Raw genomic sequence first — 14088 nt, 5'->3', positions numbered from 1 at the left:
CAATGAGATGCTTATTTTATAAACCACGATTAGCATTTTAATCGACAGCTCAGACGCTTATATTTTAAACTTCAATTAGGCATTTTAATTTACGGGGTTAGTGAACGTTTTTGATGTTTCGCTCTCGATATGAAGAGAGAGAATGATGGTACGGGCGAAGATTTCTGGGGGTGAAAAATGTTAAATACTTTTTGAGGAATGATTTCATTTTTGGGTTGTATAATAGTATAATGCAATTAAATTTAGAACAATGGGTCTCGATCATCCATTTGGTGAATGTCGAGATCTAGGTCTTAATAAATTCAAAATCATTTTTTCGTTGTTAATCTAATGATGATAGTGCTATATAAAAAAATTTGGAATAAAAATATCTTTTTGAAGCTTATGTTTAACTACCTTACTAAAATAGACGGCTTATATTAATTGGGCTACAAAACACTTTTTATGGCGTCTTTTCAAAAAAATAAAAATATGATTATTCTTAAGAATGAAAAAAGTGTACATTTAAATTTTTGTGTCAAACAAATGTATCTAACATGGTGTTTGAAGATGGTTGCATTATATTACTATACAACTGTTGCGTTAAATCACTCCCCATATTTTTTATTTAAGATGTGAGGGAGATTCATAGCTGATAGGACACCGTTTCTATGAGTCTTAAGAATTCATGTAGGAATGTCCCCTCTTCAAAAAAAATTAGATGAATTTTGGATCTAATTTTTAACAAATATATAATTTCTATCATGGAGATCATGAATATATAAAAAATATATATTTAAAAAGCTAAAAATGATAATTTTATGAATATGTTTAAGGGATTGTCTACAAATATATCATTTATCTTTTGTCCATAGAGGCCACAATTATTCCCACTCATTAGATGTCAAATTTGATGGCTTAGGATGACTGACGAAATCTAATAACTATTTTTTTGTAACTTTGTGTTCATTCAATGACACTTTTACAACTACACAACTTGAAATTTAAGGGATATAAATGATTTTAACTTTCATGTACAAAAGATAAATGATATTTTTGTAGACAATCCCCATATTTGAACTATTAGTTTTAACTTTTTTGGGGGACCGTTCATTTGCATCCACCTTTAAGATGGATGGTTTATATCTCGAGAGGACTCAAATGTAGAAATGCATCTCCTACATATGATTACCTTTTCCTTCATAGAATATCCAATAAAATTTTAAAAAAATTTATCGAAACACACCTTAAATATGACTATTTTTCTACTAATGGAAGTCGAAATCATGTCAATTTTGATGAGAATTTTGAAATTAATTCAAAACATAGAGGTAAAATATTAAATAGCTAATCTCTTACGTGTTATGACAAATTTTACTAATTAAAATTTATTTGATTCATCTAGTTATGAAATCAACCGCAATTAATATACAGCACTTCAGGGGCAATCAACGTAAACAGAGGGTAATTCAAGATCACGATAAATCCATGAACTTGAATGCACGTGAGCTTTCTTAGTAAAGTACCAAAAGTAGCCCATACATTGTACCTAGACCGTCCTTGGCCCAGGACACAGGCATGGGCGTGGTTGGTGGGCCTGAACGCCAATAGGGAGCTTGGTCATTGGAGTTGATCGCTTTGACCTGGGTCCACTAGATCTAGACCTGGGCCCGGATCTATAGTTAAAAGGAAATGCGTATAATAAGACAATTTTATTTTAATATAAGGATATCACAAATTTTGTTGATCTGAAAATTGGGAGTCTCAAAGTATCTCATTGGATAGACACAAAGTTTAAAATAAAGTTCTTATAATTTTGTAATACACCCCAAGCCGTTGAGTTTCACTTCCAACGGCTTAGATTGATTGCGACTTCATGTACTAAAAGTAAAAGGTACAAAGATTGTATACAACGAGACAATTTCTTTTAACCATATATGGGAGGTCAAAATCACGTTTTTAACATTAAATGTGAAATCCAATAGATGAAAGTATGCTATAATATTTGAGAAATTCTATTTTGAACATTGTCATTAAACAATAACATGTCCTCAACTACGGGATTTCTTATCGTGACCTCCTTGTATAAAAAATAAATGGTCTCGATATATACATTTTCGTATATAAAGGGTGAGTTTACGCAAGACACCCACTTTAAACTATACAAGTAAGGTGCACATCTAAAATTTACCAAATGATGTAGTCCCGATATCAGAAACTTTACCATGGCCATTCCGAAAAGTCGTGTTCAACCTAAAGTATGAGATTTTAAAATTTTAAAATAGTACAGATTGATTAGTTCAATAAATATTTTAAAATATTGAAATCTTAAATGCTAATATCCGATGTTTTAAAAACCAGTGATTTCGACCTGGATAGCCAATTCAAAAAGGAAAGAGTCGCGACCGAAGTTGTTTTGGGATGGCATGGATCCTGGCATAGTTTGCCCCTAAAACCTCTCCTTTCGTGTTTTTTTTCCTTTTCTAAAAAGCTTATCTATTTTTTTCTTTAGTGATCCCCTATATCCTCACCCCATAAACCGATATTTTAATTTTAATTTTAATTTTAATTTTATTTAAATATTTTTTGGATCACCGATTCGGACTAATACAAATTGTTCCAAATCGCGATTCAGCGATCTACCGTAAATAAGTGGGTGAACGATCTATCCCTCCAATCTTGTTTTTAAAACACCACTTATATCTTACCCTAAAAAATCAGATGACCTAAGTGTGATCATATAATGTGATATTTTCAACAGATATACTGTAAAAACATATCTCCCAAATTTATCACTATTTAATAGTTAGCCCCATTTTTTTTTGTTATTATATTCATTTTTTTTTTTCAAAATGTCCAGATTACTGTCTTCGAGATCTGAAATTTAGTAAGCACAAGTTTGTGAAATTTAGTAAGGCAGAAGCGTGTAAAATTTTGGACCAAATTTTAGGATATTGAAAATCCAAAATTTAAGGGAGTCTCAAATCGTAAAATTCCTTTAAGCAAATGAGCTACGTTGTATGAATTTTTTTGGATCTACCCATGATTACTTTTTAAAAAAATAAAAGAAAAATAGATGAGGTCTTCAATTCTCGACTCTTAGGACTTTATTTTCTTTAACCACATATTGTATGTGATTTTCTTTTATTTTCTTTCAATATTTAAGGTCGGGGTTCCTAAAATTATTTTCAGGACTTTATAGTATGGAGATATAAGCTCAACAAAGTAACGTAACTAGTTTACTAAGAGAAGGAAAATTGTTTCATGTGGCCTGACCCGCATATCTACATATACGGTCCAGAAAGTGTAAAGCATCCATCTTAAGGATGGATGCAAGCTGGTGTTCCATCTAAAAAATAATAGAAACTATGGATACAAAATTTTTATTTTTTAAAATTTATTTATTTGTTCATATTTATGACCTTCATGTCAGCGAGTACATGTCGTTAAAATTTAAGTCTTAAAATCCATTTTAAAAATAAATTTATTTAAGGGCCCGCATTTCTACATATGCAGGCTTGGCCGCATAGAAATCGGAGAGAATAAGTGTATAGTGTGCTCCTGCGGAAGTATGCTGGACGCCGAGACATCATCAGGGATGGTGATGACTAATGAATGTATGGTGGGGCAACTCATGAAGAGACAGATCAATGTACACGCCCGCGCCGACGACAGCAATCAAATAAAAAAAAGAGGGGTATGAATGATGGCGTATGCATCATTATCATTGTACTCCCGTTACATTATTTCAAAACCATCCATATCTCCCTCGATTCGCCCTTGCCTATAAACTACTCTTATTTTTAAATATATCGAGTAACTTTTAAACAACCACCACCGCAAAGTTTTTTACATGTAACCCCACCCATATAAAGTATGTGTAATGTTGCTCTCCGCTGTGAAATCTGAATAATCTAGGATGGCTTGAGACATCTCGAGCGCCAGATTTTGATCTGTTGGCTCAGTGTTTTATTTTTTATTTTTTATTTTTATTTTTAACTTATTTTGCAATGAAATTTGAGGCACGCATACATCTTATAAGAACACACATGATTAAAATAATAAAATATTTTATTTTGATGGAAAATTATTAAAATACCTTTTAAATTTTTGAAAGCATTTTGGTCAATTAATTTCATAAATTTTTTTTTTTTTCCCTAAGTGCGTCCCAATAAAAAGATGAGATGCCCCAAATTTCACTAAAAAAGGTTTTGTTAAAAAAAAATTAATAATAATAAAATCAAAAATTGTTTTGACCTAATAATGTGACGAACAACTCCAGCCATTCAGTGAAATCACGTATAATTTACATGTGGGGGGCATCACATGGAAAATTTTCATAATGGGCTGGCAACAAGCCGGGCAGGCCAACCCTTAAAAAGTCGGGCTTGTGCAACAAATTGTGGTCCAAGAGCGGGGCCAGGTCAAGTACCGGCCTCGCCTGGCTTTTTTCCCTGTTTTTTTTTGTTTTTCTTGATTTATTTTTTAACCCCGGTCCTTGCCACCCTTTAATCTTTGGCATTGACGATTCAAATTGAGGCGGTGACTTGTGAGGTCCACTTTTCACTAAAACATGAAAAGCCTCTTTTACCTACCCACAAATAAAAAAAGCAGCCTTCTTTGCTAACCAAGGCCTCATTTGTTGTCTGGATTTTGGTAATACAGGGTTTTTTTTTTTACCGCCCTTTTTTCTCTTTTTCTTTTGATCTGGACAGGTGACTCAAATCAGTCACACCGTGCTCATGTCGGATCAAGGGAATCGATGAATCAGAGAGGAAGAATATGCGGAATCAATAATTTGTCCCAAAATTGTTGTTTTAAAATAATTCAAGAAAAAACTGTTCATTCTTTTTTCTTTTTTTTTTTCGCTTGACTCGGGGAAAAATAAGTTGGAATAAGAATCGTCAGAATCGGCAGTTCCGCCAAAAAATTGGCGAGTCTACTATTCTAATTTTACCGAATCCCAATTTTTTACCAAATCTGGAATAGTCATGACGATACCCGATCCAGATCGCTCGATTATGGATCGGATCATCGATTTTTAAATCACTACTTTTAATTATTAAAAAATTACAATTTGTTTGGTCCCTTTGAGAATCCACCTATGGCTAGCAATTTTTATACTTTCGCCTAGTAGTCATAGCCCCTCTTTGGAAGTCCCTAGTCTATGTGGATAGATAGGCATTTCTAATTGGAAAACGTTTTTATAAGGTTCCAACTTTTCAATATAATATAGAATTAAGATGCATTTAAAAAATATATTGAAAAAGATTAAAAAACCGTTTAATAGATCATCCCGACATCTAGATGTATAAATATTAAAAAATAAATAAATTTTCAGAGTCTTAAAAATAATTTATCTTGCAACAAATTATCTGGATCGTCCATTTTCAAGATTTTCATAGATCTACATAACTATGATATTTTTTAAGTTTAAAATTTTATAATTACAGATGATAATGGATTCTTAGGTAGGCCGTCCTAGGAAATGTTTACACCAATATTACATCTAATAATAAAATTTAAAGGTCCGCCTTAATTTGATTAAGGTTGCAACCTTATGCAAACGACACTCTTCATAATTATGTGGAGCAATATCAACTTTTTTCTTTCGAATGTTGACTTTATTTTTCATTGATATATGAACAATGAGACCCTTGAGAGCACCTTCTTTCTCATTGAAATTGCAAAACAAAAATCTTCACCTCCTATAGAACGCTATCCAGCTTAAAATTTTGGTCATCATGAAATTACTACCTATGAACACACCCTTTTTCTTCGTTCTATGTTTTTGGAAAAAACTGTGAACCCCGTGAAATTACTAACTACGAACACATCCTTTTTCTCCTATTTTTTAGAAAAAACTGTGAACCCTGATTCTTTCTCTAATGCTCAAATTGTAGCACATTGATATCATCATCATCATCTGAACCTTATCCCAACTATTTGAAATCTGCTATACAAATCTTATTTTGCCATTACGCTCTATTGAAGGCTATACCTTCAATTCATCCATAAGTCAATATATATTTTCTCACAACTTCCATTCATGTTCTTTTGGTCATTCCATTTGTCTTTTTAGAGCCTTCCATTTGAACGAAATCATTCTTCTTAACCATTGTTGTTTTAAGTCGACACCACACATGACCAAACCACCTAAATCTATTTTCTCGTATCTTATCATCTATTGAAGTCACCTTTAGATTTCAAAACATCCTTCCAATTTTCTAACTTAGAATTAATCTCTTCACTAGTCTCATCAATTGAAAGTATGTCACCTACAAATAATATAAATTTGGCAACCCTATAAATCGTAGAACACTTATATCCGGTCCTAAATTTGGCATCCCTAAATCTAGATTTGTGGATTCCCTAAAATCTACAAAATGTGAGAGAGAAATAAGGTAAGATAGCATGCAACGTACATACATCTATGCAAGCGTATGCATATGAATGCAGACATATCAAAGCAAATAGACAAATAGAAACACACATACACATGAATAAACACAAATATAAGGCAAATTTATTACCATACACCTAAGAGATCAACTATTTGATATTTTACTCATATATTTTGATTTATTTAAAAATAACCATAAAAAACATATGGTTGAAAAAGGGCAAATTGTTAAGTTCTTGAAAAGTTTGGTGTATTTTGACAATATGTGTGCACAACTACACATACACAAAATTCACGCAAGTTACGACATTTCTTACCTCAACAGACCAAGAAACAATTTTTCCAAGAGGACTCAAGTTCCATAACAGCTTGGATATGTATATACATGCACATACTCACACATGCATCCATATAAGTAAACCTAAAAAATAATTAGTGTAAGGTGTGAACAAGATAAATTCATGCCTACACCCATATCATTATCATCATCATCATCATCCAAATCTTATCCCAATTATTCGAGGTCAGCTGATAGGTAGGATTCATGATAAGATATAGTAAAGTTTTACGCTAGCTGCCTACTTAATACAACCCACCTCTTTTAAGTCTGAAAGACCAAGCCTCCATTAAGCCATCCAAAAATAACACTGAAGTATAGAGTAGCTTGAGAATACATGAAGAAAGGTTTTCTTTTCAGAGATGTAAGCATTTTTTGTTGTATTTTCTTAATAAACAAGCGATAGTTATAGGAAGGCCCTTATTCTTGCACCACTCCTAAATGGGTGGGAGAGCAATCAGACTTATTTCTCAATGCATTTCGAGGACTAGAAAAAAAAAATGGAAGCTTACGTTGTTTCCTGCACTGCTAGAATTTTTCATATGCTTGAAATAAAGGTATCTGATCTTGTGTCTGAAATGAATGTGTAAGAGGGAAGGGTGGTGTACTAACAACAATGAACTTGCCAGAATTCTCTGGCCTCTTTCCAACATTGACTGCAGCAGTAGCTGCAGCCCCTGAGGATATACCAATCTGTCATCCATCATTAGGATTCCATCAGAATATGGAACTACACAACCAGAAGAAAAACAGGCAGGGTAACTAAAACCAAACAAGAGTGTGTGTGTGTGAGTGAGAGAGAGAGAGAGAGAGAGAGAGAGAGAGAGAGAGAGAGAGAAACAAGAGTATGTGTATATGTGTGAGTAAGAGAGAGAGAGAGAGAAACAAGAGTATGTGTGTGTGTGAGTAAGAGAGAGAAAGAGAGAGAGAAACAAGAGTATGTGTGTGTGAGTAAGAGAGAGAGAGAGAGAGAAACAAGAGTATGTGTGTGAGTAAGAGAGAGAGAGAGAGAGAAACAAGACTGTGTGTGTGTGTGAGAGAGAGAGAGAGAGAGAGAGAGAGAGGGAGGTAGGGAGGGAAGAAGGGAGGGAGAGATATAGTTGGCAATTTTCTCAAATCCCAGTCAAGCAGTTGCTCATGTGAGATCATTGATAATTCATCAAATTCAAATTAAAATGACATTTTGATGAATTATCTCAAGATGAATAGAGGTCAGCTTGCTCACCAGCACTCCTTTCAGCGCAAGCTGCTTGGCCATTTCGACTGCTTCATCCCCTGATATCTAGTAATTGCACCAAAAAAACTATTAAAGAAAGAACACCCAAGATAACTTCCCATTCCTAAGCCGCCAAACTCAAACTTTAACCACAGAATATAAATGTACAGTGAATTTACGCATAAACTGACAATTGCTACAATGTTACAATCTATAGAACGATTTGAAGATATACAGAGAAATTGGGCATAGGTCTTTTTTATATATATTTGGATATGTCCATACCTAATTAAAAGAAAAAAGAAAAAACAGAAAAGAATTAAAGAAAGTCAAGCGAGAGAAACGGGGTCATGTTTTCAATTGCATTTTGAGAGGGCTCAGCAAGCAGAGATCAATTCCCATTACAGAGGTGGACTGCAGATTAAGGCTTGATGCTACCATCCAGTTTAAACAGCACTCAACTAGGTGGAAGAGTTTCCAAGTGGTTTATTATGGGCAACGTTTACTTTTTATGAACTTTGTCTTCATACCGCTCATAAGAATAAGTGGATTACTAATCTACATTGAATTAGTTAACCTTTATGCACCTCTTTGTGCAAATCATCAAGTACATATGTATGTAATAATTCCTAGTTTGTACTTTGTATATGCAGGCTTTCTTAAGGCTGACTACTTACTTCCACTTGATGAGTCAGTTCAACATAGTGCCAGGGAGTACATAGATACAAAGGAAGACAGACTTTTTGTTCAGCTAATAATAATCGAATAAGCCACAAATGTTGTTGCTTTTCTATAAGTAATATAAAAGAGAACTGCATCTGACAGTAACTAGGGAAAAAGAAGGTGAGGCCTACCTGTATAACCTGATCATGGAGATTGACATCCAAAACACCAGGAATAAAACCTGCACCAATTCCTTGAATTTTATGAGGACCTGAATATTCGTGAGAAAAAAGGTGACGCTTTAAAAAAGGCCATTTTACAAATAGCTAGTTTCCAGGAATATTTGAGTATAAATTCACATAAAAGAACAATAACTCCATTCTACACATTCTGGATAAGTGACAATTGGGCATTATGCGAGCATTTAAATGATTGGTCTCATGAAGATGCACGCTTATGCAGCTTATGTGCTACAGTGAGAAGTTCACTGGTGGAACTAGGTTTCTTTTCATTATACGACTAAGACAAAAAGAATGCAAACCCAAAGTTTATATATTCTCTTTCCATAGCATGGAACTTCAGCTCTTAAGCCTGCAAAACCAGGGTTTAGATAAAAAGCTGTGCATCACAAAACACAGGGCCAAATACTAGATCGGCCCATTATAAAGATCATGAACAAGTCATTGTTCTGATAATTGAAGTTAGATCAACAGGGATATACCAACTTGTTTTGTGATGCACAAACAATGAACCTAATGAGGTTATAAGTGTCAAGACCAACAATTTGTTAAGAACACTCAAAATTATAACTCACTAGGCTTTCCTCCAGACAGTACGGCACTTTCAAGTGGCTCGACAGCATAGAGCTACAAGAGTACACAAAAGCAACAATGACCAGAGGAAATAAAATACCAAGTATCATACTTGAGAGAAATAATTTATATCCCATAATTAGTTTCATAACACAGAAAAACTGACCTTAATTCCAGGATTTTTCACCTTCAGGTAACACCCTGCACCAGTAATATTGGCCCCAGTTCTGACCCCAGAAACAAGGACATGGGCATCAATTTTGCCACCAGAGCCTTTCCAGATCTCAGGTCCAGTGGTCTCATAATGGATTTGCATAGACAATATGAATGATAAAACTGAAGAAAATCAATCTAGAAACAAAATTTCACCCAGATTTTACCACCTCACAGTCCTAAATTTAATTAAAAAGAAAAATAATATTATACCTTAGGGTTAGCAGGATTTTCAAACTGCTGAAGCCTGTAAGAGTTAGGTATCTTCTGCAATAGCTCTTCTGCCTTTTGAACAGCACCATTTATCCCCATAGCCAGAACAATGAGTACTAATTCCACTCCAAAAGCTCGCAAAACTATCCTCCTCTCAAGGCTCGCAGCAGTGTGCATGGTGATGATGAGCCGGTAATCCTTATCGCAGCAACAAAGGCCAGCCCTATGCATGTGTTTCCATTAGTTGGCTCAATCAGCACGCTCTGTAGTGTGAAGCAGACAACATAAACCGACAACAAAGTAAGTAGTGAGTTAATTCATTGACCTAACCCACAAGCAGCATTTTCCCTTGGACTCATGTATGACATTCAAAAAATAGATTGTCATCTCGAATGTTGCATGTGTGCCTGGGGAAGAAAAGATGAACTTAGATGCGCATATCATATAAACCTAAATCACAGTTCCAATATTCTGGCAATTATTTGAGGCAAATATTTGGGGCCAAGGCAGTTTAAGAGTATATTGGCAAAAACCTTACAGTTATTGAGACAGCTTTGATTTTGGGCCAAACTTGTGACTATAATTCCATGAAATTTCAGTCAAATTATAGCAAAAATTGAACCTAACCAACAAAAACAATGAATGAAATTTGACTAAAACATAGAACAAAGTGCCATCCAGACTTTACCCCAATATTTTTCTTGTGATAGGACTGAAATCTGGGGTTTTGAACAATTTGTAATTTCTTTGGCAGAACAGAATGCCAAATTTTTAAAGAAGTTGCAATTATCCCCTGCAAATGAATCCTGACACAGGGTACAATAGCCTTGAAAATCAAAACAAACCAGCCGAACATTCTTTGATGAGTAACATCCTTTACTTTGCATGGGTACAAAATTACTTACTGGAGCATTATATAGGTAAACCATAGGTGTGCACACACATTATTCACACAAACATATAGACACACCTATGTTTTATTTGTATAATGTTGTTCAATATGTAATTTTGTACGCATGAGATTTCACGGTTCGGCTGGCCTCTGAAACAGTACAGGCCAGACAGCCGAGATTGACCAACATGGACGGCCAGCATGCACCATAAAAGGGTAGGGCCCTTTAGATAAATTTCTAGCATATTTTTAGGTGCAGCTTAGTACAGGCATGTCCCCAAAATTGCAGGTCAATAGGATTTACAAAAACACTTAAATATCAAACGGTGCCCATCTATTTGGATGCCAGATCTGTTAAAATTAGATCACGGCTGCCCAGTCTATACAACTCCATAGGCTGGGCAGCCTATATTATCGTTTTCCACACACACATATTGGTGATACTCACATCATCCTACCCCTAAGTTTGAAACACTTGACGCCACACCTTTTTCAATATTTTGACAATAAAATACTAGATGAACAAACCGAAAAGAAAAAAACGATATTGGGAACATCTATCATAGATCCAAAAGTGCTCCAAAGAGAAGGCTAACAGTGCCCAATTTCTCACTCAACCATTTTTTAAGGATTTTTTTTTATGAAATTTTTAATAGGGACATTTTCAAGGGTCAAGAGGATGAGTGCCAAAAATGAAAAGGAATACCCCAATGTGATGAACTTGTACAATACTAGCTTATAGGCTAATATGTGTGTGTGTGTGTGTGTTTGAGTTGTATAAAAGGACACATGCAATTAGGATTCTTCAGATGAAAACCAGTATTGCAAAAAATACCTGGCATGAAAGATCTAACAAAATCTTCAGCTGGCTTACATACTTTGTATGCTAGCATAAGTATAATATCCTTATAAAATATACCTGCAGTTATGGGTTCCCTGCTGCTGAATGGTTGGAGAAATTAGATGCTGATAAGATTCATATAAAGTCTTCTGGGCAAGTGAGAAGGCCCATGAAACATGAGAAAACATTTGAGTTTTTCCTTGTATCTTAGAAGGAAATACAGCAAATAAAAAGATAACCAAACCTGTCCAGGTGTGATAAGACCCTTCCTTTCAGCATCGAAGATCATGTTGTACCCAATCCTACAAGTTAAAATGCAACAATATGAAATCAGATTAATTTTCCATTTCTTCTTCTGTTCCCTTGTGATTGACTGATCAGAAATATTATTCAACTTAAACACTAAAAGGATGTCAGAATACACCTGTCTTTGACGCTGGAGCAGGGCTCCATTGCCCCCAGCTTAGCAGCAAAGCGGGCAACACAGCCATCTGTGACATTATTAAGATAAACCAAAGGTGTTTTACCAATCTACTGTATGCAGATCACCAAGAAAACGTAAGTGTCATAAAATTCTACTTTCTTCACAAACAAACAAAGTAAAAGAAAAAGAATAAAGATACCTAGCAAAAAATAAGCATATAAATATGTTGAAAGTAATATCTTTTGCAATTGCAGAGCCTTCTTCTCCCATTTTCAGACCGAAAAAGCAAAAGAATAGATATGAGAGCACATTACAACTTTACTTGAAGATCAAAATAAATGGGAAAAAATGGGAAGAATCAAGCCAGCTTAGTTGTCACCTAGCCTAAAAAAAAAGTGGTATAAGAATATTTTTTATAGATACTCATATCATCAAGATACAACCAACATGAAAAGCATAAAACAGTTTCAAATCAACAACTTTGGTACGATAGAATAATAAGATAATATCATCATCATAGTCTTATCCCAATTATTGGGGGTCGGCTAACAATAATGAGATAATATAAACTATAAAATGAACCAGGCAAAAGGAATATTTCTAAATATAATACAAGACGAAATACCGGGAGCTCGATAACATGAGCAAAAAATATGTGATATCACTATATGATCAATGATCAACAAGGTGATATTAGTGGATGCTTTTATAATTGAAATTCCTAAATTATGTCTATGTGTGTGTGTGTCAGTTAACTATTAAAGCAAAGAAATTCCTCTAATCTTCAATGATCACAGTGTGTAAATCTAAATGACAAATAGTTAGGGTTGAGAGTCCCGAACTACTACTTACGCAGTATACAATGAAATGAAATCAATAAATCATACTAAATTCTTTTAGAGTGAACATGGTATCCTACTGTCCATCAAAATATTCAAAATGGAAAAACTTAGCAAAGGTCTCATTACATGATGGGAAGAATACACAAAATTATACTAATAATCCACTATAATGTCCTGAAAATTTGTTGAAACCAAAGACAATCCAATGGAGATCTGTTTATACTCGAAAATGCAGGCAAGGGACTTCACCCCCGCCTTGGTTTTGGGTGCAAACAAATCAAAGAGTTGGAAGAGAATAGAATCTGGCCACAAGGACATATCCCTCTCGGACCGCCAGCAAAGCCAGCTTCCCTCTTATTTCAACCTTGGAACTCAACAAGAAGGTTTACGAAAAGGAGGTTTTAAATAAATAGATTTAGAAAAGGGAGGAGAGAAAATAACCACAAATAAGCTAACAGGCTAGGAAAATAAAGATGCATGGGAGTAAAGAATCTAACTACAAAATGCAAAAAGAACAAGAAAAGAAAAAGCAGGGAGACTATGAAACCTAACACACTATTTAAGCCAGATATGCAATATCTAAATAAGAGAAATAAAATTACGAAGATAATAAAATGGAGGTGAAGAGAGCAGAGGAGAGGATACTACATTAAATTGTGCATAGGTAATCCTGAACTTTCAGTTTTAACGGTGCAAGTAGAAATAGGAAGAAGGAGAGCTCGAAAACTCGAATTATCCAGACTGCCTTCGGTTTTGAAGTATAGCTTGAAGGGGTTAGAAGCTTAGGTTTTGGATTCACGGGTTTAGGACGGGTGGGGGTTACTCAAGTGGGCTCACACCTAGGGCTCTCTCACAACGTCTATCTCATAGTTTGAGTTCAAAATGAAGTTCAAATCTAGCTTGAGCTCAACATTATAGAGAATTAGGACCTTAGGTTTGAGGCAAAAAGGGGTATTTATAGGCAAAGAAGGCTGATCACAGCCCTTGGGTCAGTTTTGTATGAAAATCCGGACCATCAGAATTTTGGCGACATTTGGAATGCGCCGAACGCCTTCAAACTATCGCCACTGTCATTAATATTGTATTAATGACGGACAACAAAATATTAATTGCTCTTTAATATGGTTGATACAACTTTGTCAAAATCTGACGCCACTGGCAATGGCGCCAGCAGCATTCCGACTGCCTTCAAACTTCTGTTGGACACATGTCGCCTTCTCTTGATTTTGATTGCTATCTGATGGACCAATCAC

At 34.7% G+C, this 14088-nt stretch overlaps 1 pseudogene across 1 annotated transcript; it reads right to left on the bottom strand.

Annotated features, from left to right (window-relative positions):
• Window positions 1-6981: 6981 nt before the first annotated feature.
• LOC18421425 (cysteine synthase-like) lies at window positions 6982-12265 on the bottom strand (annotated as a pseudogene). The gene is made up of 9 exons (XR_016051001.1): window positions 12193-12265; window positions 11994-12060; window positions 11814-11871; window positions 9837-10099; window positions 9577-9708; window positions 9413-9464; window positions 8790-8869; window positions 7945-8001; window positions 6982-7412 (listed from the first exon to the last, which is right to left on the bottom strand). The product of XR_016051001.1 is annotated as a cysteine synthase-like (transcript).
• Between the last annotated feature and the right edge of the window lie 1823 nt (window positions 12266-14088).

Source organism: Amborella trichopoda, chromosome 3, assembly GCF_054954075.1.
Source record: "Amborella trichopoda isolate Santa Cruz 75 chromosome 3, AtrichopodaSantaCruz75HAP2 v2.0, whole genome shotgun sequence".
Taxonomy (NCBI): domain Eukaryota; kingdom Viridiplantae; phylum Streptophyta; class Magnoliopsida; order Amborellales; family Amborellaceae; genus Amborella; species Amborella trichopoda.
Note: the sequence above shows the minus strand (reverse complement) of the source record. Positions and strands in the feature narration are given on the sequence as shown.